The following is a 7,213-nucleotide window of genomic DNA, read 5'->3' on the forward strand; positions in this document are numbered from 1 at the left end:
GTTATGGTGAGAACTGAACTGATAATTGCTCGAACTGATCAAATCAGTTTGAAAACAAAAGTTAAACAGTTAAATACACAAGATATGTTTATAGATATTCGGAGACTTCCACTGCTCCTACGTCACCCCTTCTACCACCTCGGGTAGGATTCACTAGAAGACTTTGATTTATAAAGCGCTTTGTACAAACCCACTCAGTTTAGGACTTACCCTACTGCCTAACTGAACTCCTAGCCTAGATTGAAGGCAGCAACCTCCAACCAACACTTGTTTAACGTCTGTGTTTCAAAGAATACATACACAAGTTTATTGTCTTTGTGCAAGATTCACTCAGCTAATAAATACGCTTTTATATTTTATATATGTGAGTGATTGTGTGTGCGTGTGTATGAGAACTGATATATGAATACAACACGAAAGTGTTCTCACACACTGAGGGAAAAATGCTTCTAAACTTAGCTGATAACACTTTGAAGTGTTCCCTCAAATCTGGGCTAATTGGTTCTTGAAAGCTGATGTCCATTGTGCGTGCCCTTCTTCTCTCTTGTATTTTCACACATTCTTCTTGATGTATTTGTTGATGATCAGCTGGATTCTATTAAAATAAGCTTGCCATGTTCTGCAAAATGATTGATTCCTAACTGATGTTCTGAACTGGTCATTTGAACTGATCTTGAACGGTTTTGGTGAAATCAGTTAGCTCGTCAGCTGAACTGATTTCGCTGCTTCAGTTGAACTGATCAACTGGGCCTTTCATCAGCTGGCCGGGCTTCTGAAAGTCTTCTTGTGAACTGCCTATCAGCTGGTCACTAAGTTGAACTAGTCTTTGATATATTAGTTGAAATGTTTTAGTTTTGGCAATCAGTTGGCGCTTTTAGTTTGCATCTCGATAGCTTCAGTTTTGGCTCGATAACTGATCATTTTGAATCCTGATCAGTTTCAACTTCTGCGCAGTTAGGTAAATTTATTAGAAACAAAATAACAAGTTTTGTTAACATCAAAATCAAGATTGCGAATATGAAATGTTCAAACATCATGGTACCTCCTGGATGAATGGAATATGGCACAGAATGTGCTTCTGACAATATGTCTCCACTAATCGAATCATCTCTAGGTACCCAAATCCTTCCTCGATACCTCACAATCCCATCGCTCACTGTAAAAAGCTTACGACCCTTATATTCGTCTCTCGATCACCATTTCTGCAATTGCTCATCAGATGATTGTACACTACAAACACGGTCTATCAAAGTGGACTGTACTGTCAAGGTAGATAATCTCGGAGCTCTGCCCCTAGGATAAACCTCTAGATCAAATCTCTGCATCTTTTGCTGTAGAGGTCTCTGTACTGACAATGGTGCTATAACTCCTGCTTTCCTACACAAGACATCAGCGACTACATTGGCTTTTCCCCGATGATAGCTGATGTCACAGTCATAATCTTTCACTAACTCTAGCCACCGTCTCTGTCGCATGTTCAATTCCTTCTGAGTGAAGATATATTTTAGACTCTTGTGATCAATAAATATCTGGCACTTCTCACCATACAAGTAGTGTCTCCATATTTTCAAGACAAAAACCACGGCAGCTAACTCCAGATCGTGAGTCGGATAGTTTTTTTTGTGCACCTTCAATTGTCTGGAGGCATGTGCGATGACTCGGCCATGATGCATCAGTACATCGCCTAATCTGAGTTTAGAGGCATCAGTGTACATCACAAAGTTGTCTTGCCCTGATGGTATGGCTATAACTAGCGCTGTCATAAGAGCTTGCTTCGAAGTGCCAAAGCTTTTCTGGCAGTCAGCACTCCATATAAACTTGGCATTCTTCTTCGTCAGCGAGGTGAGTGGCACTGTAATAGAAGAAAATCTCTGGATGAATTTTCTATAGTAACTTGATAAGTCCAAGAAACTGCGGATGTCGGATGCGTTCTGTAAGGCCTGAAATTTTATCCTTATAACCCGAGATTTACTAATTGATGAATTGACGTGATTATGGAAGGAAAAGGCCGAGGGAGACATGGGGAAGACATATAATTATGTGTGAGGACAGAAGGCCTCGCGCATATGCGCGGAGATGAGGCGCATATGCTCGAGTAGCCATTGCCGAGACAGAAGACCTCGTGCATATGCGCGAGAAGAGGCGCGCATATGCGCGAGCAGATGAATGTACAAGCGCTGAGACAGTAGGTCTCGTGTATATGCATGAGCATTGGACGTGTATATGCGCGAGTTGGTAAAATAAAATGTGTCGAGACAGTAGGTCTCGTGCATATGCACGAGCATGAGACGCGCATATGTGCGAGAAGTGCTGGCGTGAATTTAGAAGAGGACACATATCTTGCCACTCAAATAAAATGATAAACTTCTCCATTCATTTCAGAAGTGAATTGCAGCAAGAACCGAGATTCCATAGCTAAGTCTCAAGCTTCTTCCTTAGATTTTAGAATTGTGATTTGCAAGATCCGTCCGTCCAATTTTCAATCCGAGTTTAGTTCCATGTTCCTCTCGTCAAAGGCTTCGAAAGGATGTAAGTTTTCTTATGTTCTTGCATAGTTCAAAAGTTTGATGTTGGAGGAATCATGATATGATTGATATTATGTGTTCTGGAGATTATGATAATTGTAGATTCGAAACCGGATCGAAGAACGGACACCGTATGCAATTGTTATTGATTTTCTAGTTTATATTGAATGGAGTTGTGCAGATTTTAGAGTTGTGGCTTATATTTGTTGATGATTATGAGTTGTTGAGATTGGCCTCTTGCTATTTTAGTTGCCGGGATATCTCGAGATTTCGCCGTTATGCCGTCAGAATTTAATAAGATTGAGTATTGAGCAAATCATGTCTTGTTTGAGTTGTATATGATATTGTACTTCTCGAATGTCATTTCAACTTCAGAATCGATAGAAGAACGAGTCAAAGCCTCGATAAAAGAATGATATAAATCAATGTTAAACCGAGATTGATAACTCGAGTAAGAGATAACTTGAGTTTCCTAAAACCACATACTTACTTGTTATTGTTTTGATATATTTGAACTGTTTGAATGAAGGTGCTTGTTCTATTGAGTTATGGAAAAGCATTGAACAGAAGATAGATATCGTAAAAGAGTCTTTGGCAGAGGTGTCAAGTCACTGGACGTTTGGTTTATATCGATGCGCTTAGGAGTAGATCGACTCCTATTGTAGATACTCGATATAGTGTACCGAAGTTCAAGAATAAGAACGTACCACCATCTAGAAAGGGAGAGTAGATGGGAGACTTGTTGCGTTCTTATTCAAACCGAGATCCCTAGATAAGAGTCGAGTCAAAGATTAAGAGCTAAAGAGTTGATTTACAATCTTGTATCGATTTATGTTTATCAGATTATGATACATACTATTTAAGAATTGACTATGCTTTTGTATATGCATTGCATGTATACGTTGTTTATACTGAGAATATATTTATCACCGGAATTATCCGACTGTTGTTGTGTTTGTATGTGTGCATGACAACAGGTGGGACAGGATCAGGGTCAAGAAGAGCATGATAGATCGAGATTAGAGTGGTGATCTGGGCTTAGATGTAGAACTAGTTGTACAACTCTTGAATTATAGTTGATAAACACTAGTTTGTATGATTTTATTTTGAACAAGTTTTGTATGTTGGATCATGTTGTAGCTATTGAACTCGATCTTGTATATTAAATAAAATAGACCATAACTTGTTGTAGTAATTTCAACATTTGTTTATGAGAGGCTCGCCTTTTAAAAAAAAATTTCGACCTAGTTTATTTAATTGATCCAATTAATCCCAATGATGATGGAAGAGAATGAGTTAGCGTCCGGGTCCCCACAACGATTGGAATCAGAGCTGTAGGTTCCTTAGACTGAAAACCTAGAGCTGTATGTTCCTTAGACTGAACTAGATATGAGTGAGCGGGGTACATTGAGTTTTCTTTCTTGCTTCTGTGGCATGTTTTACTGTTTTAGAAAATACATGTTTACCTGATTATCTGATTTGATTGGAAACGTGTATTATTGGAGAATGAATCAGAACCGATTCTTGATTAGAGGTATGATGATCAGAGGAGGATTGAGACAGATTTGCTAGATTTGATTACTAACCATTTTGATAATCAGATATGCCTCCTCGAAGAATCCCAGAACAGGGTAGTACTTCAAATAATCCAATGGATGTTACAGCGACACCCATGGAAACACTGTTAAAGAGATTTCAGTCATTCAAACCGCCAACTTTGAAAGGCACTGAGAATTCTATCGACTGGAGCTGGCTTGATGATATTGAGATGTTGTTTGATTCACTTGACTATACATATGAGCGTAGAGTCAAACTGATTGGGCACCAATTACATGAGGTTGCAAAAAGCTGGTGGCTCACAACCAAGAGAGATTTGGGGCATCGAGGTACGGTTATTACGTGGAAAATCTTTAAAGCCGAATTTTATCAATGATTTTTCCCAGTATCGTACAGAAAGGACAAGGGGGCATAGTTTGCTAACCTAAAACAGGTTCTTTGAGTATTGAATAATACGTGGCCAAATTCTCTACCTTGCTACGTTTTGCTCCTCAAGTTGCTGATAATGATGAAGCCGTGACTGATCAGTTCATCAATGGGCTGAATCTTGATATTTTTACACTGGTAAATATGGGGCGATTGAATAATTTTGCTGATGCTTTGAACAGAGCAAAAGGAGCTGAAGCAGGCTTGATTAAACAGCGAAGAACTTCGTATGTTGCTCAGACACAGAGACAGCAACAACCTCCAGCTCAGTTCCAGCAACCCCCTCTCAGATTTGATAGTGGCGGTAGCAGCAGTGGGAAGAAGGATCATCTGAAAGCCTGAGGGAAACAGTTTAAGAAGTCTGGAAGTAGTTCCTCTAGTTCCAGTGGTTCATGAGAGACCGGTTCTGGCAAGAATTATACAGGGGTCTATTGCAGAACATGTGGAGTAAGACATCCAACAGAGCAATGCCAAGGAGTGCTTGGTAGTTTCAACATCTGTCGATAGTCGGGACACTTTGCCAAAGTCTGTCCACAACGAGGTTCTCAACGATCCCAAGGAGCAGAATCATCTGGATCAGTGGCTCTGGCTGATAGACGATTATCTGCTGTTCACTCTTTCCAACCACCACTTACCCAGTCCCAACCGAGGCCAAGAGGAAGCCAGAATGTTAGCCAACCTCCGAGACAGCAGGCTAGAGTGTTTGCCTTGACCGAGGAACAGGCCCAGGACGCACCTGATGATGTGGTTGCAGGTAACTGTTCTCTTTGTGGTTATCCTGCTTATGTGTTGATAGATACTGGTGCATCCCATACTTTTATCTCTGAGCGATTTGCATTGATGCATGCTTTGTTTGTTGAGTCTTTATCTGCTGTAGTATCTGTCTCTTCACCTTTGAGGAGAGGTCTTATATCAGTGACTTCTGTTAAACATTATATGCTGCAGTATGACGGTAATGAGATGGAGTTAGATTGTATTGTACTCAGTTTATCTGATTTTGACTGTATTATTGGTATTGATATGCTGACCAAGTACAGAGCTACCGTATACTGTTTCCAGAAAATTGTAAGATTCAGGCCTGAGATGGCTGATGAATGGAAATTTTACGTTAAGGGTTCCAGAGCTCGAATTCTTTTAGTATCTGCTTTGTCTTTGACTTGATTATTGCAGAAGAGAGCAGAGAGATTCCTTGTGTATTCAGTAGATGTACTGAAGTCGAGTCCTTCATTGGCAGATTTGCCAGTGGTATGTGAGTTTGCTGACATCTTCCCAGATGAGATTCCGGGTTTGCCTCCAGTCCGAGAAATAGACTTCAACATTGAATTAATACCAGGTACAGTACCTATTTCTAAAACTCCATACAGAATGGCACCAATTGAACTGAAAGAATTGAAAGAACAACTAGAAGATTTATTAGCCAAGGGTTACATCAGACCGAGTGTTTCTCCTTGGGGCGCTCCAGTACTGTTTGTCAGAAAGAAAGACGGTTCAATGAGACTCTGCGTTGACTATCGGCAATTGAACAAGGCGACGGTAAAGAATAAATATCATTTGCCTCGTATTGATGATCTATTTGATCAGTTGCATGGTTCTTCTGTATATTCCAAGATCGATCTAAGATCTGGATATCATCAGTTGAGAGTCAGAGATTCTGATATATCAAAGACAGCGTTCAGAACCAGGTATGGTCACTATGAGTTTATAGTGATGCCGTTTGGTTTAACGAATGCTCCAGCTGTATTTATGGGTTTGATGAACCGTATATTTCAGAAATATCTTGATGACTTTGTGATTATTTTTATTGATGATATTTTGATTTATTCAAAGAATCTGATTGATCATGCTGAGCATCTGAGACTTGTCTTGACAACTCTGAGAGATGAGAAACTGTATGCAAAGCTATCGAAATGTGAGTTTTGGCTAAAAGAAGTTGTATTTCTGGGGCACATTATATCTAAAGATGGTATTTCTGTTGATCCTAGCAAAGTTGAGGCTGTGATCAATTGGCCTACACCGACATCAGTGCCAGAGATACGCAGTTTTATGGGTTTAGCGGGCTATTATCGTCGATTCATCAAAGATTTCTCTAGTATTGCTAAGCCAATTACTCAGCTAACCCAGAAGAATGCCCTTTTTGTTTGGTCAGAGGCGTGTGAATCCAGTTTATTAACAAGTGCTCCGGTGTTGACTATTCCGTCAGGTACTGGTGCTTTTGTTGTCTATTGTGATGCTTCTCACAGGGGACTAGGTTGTGTTCTGATGCAGCGAGGACATGTCATTGCTTATGCCTCGAGACAACTGAAACCACATGAGACTCGCTACCCGATTCATGATCTTGAATTGGCTGCCATCGTATTTGCTTTGAAGATCTGGCGACACTATCTATATGGTGAAAAGTTTGAAATTTATTTTGATCACAAGAGTCTGAAATATTTATTTTCACAGTCAGAACTGAATATGAGACAACGAAGATGGCTTGATTTGCTGAAAGATTTTGATTGTGAAATCAAATACTACCCGAGAAAATCAAATGCAGCAGCTGATACACTGAGTCGAAAGGTATGTTCTTTATCCTTATCGATAATTGGTGTCTCGAATTTGATTGAATATTGCTGTCTTTTTGGATTAGTATTTGAAACAGATTGTAAACCTTTGAGACTTTATGCTATCCAAGTTGAACCAGAACTGATTTTGAGAATTAAAGA

This window comes from Primulina huaijiensis, chromosome 12 (genome assembly GCF_012295235.1).
Source record: "Primulina huaijiensis isolate GDHJ02 chromosome 12, ASM1229523v2, whole genome shotgun sequence".
Lineage (NCBI taxonomy): Eukaryota > Viridiplantae > Streptophyta > Magnoliopsida > Lamiales > Gesneriaceae > Primulina > Primulina huaijiensis.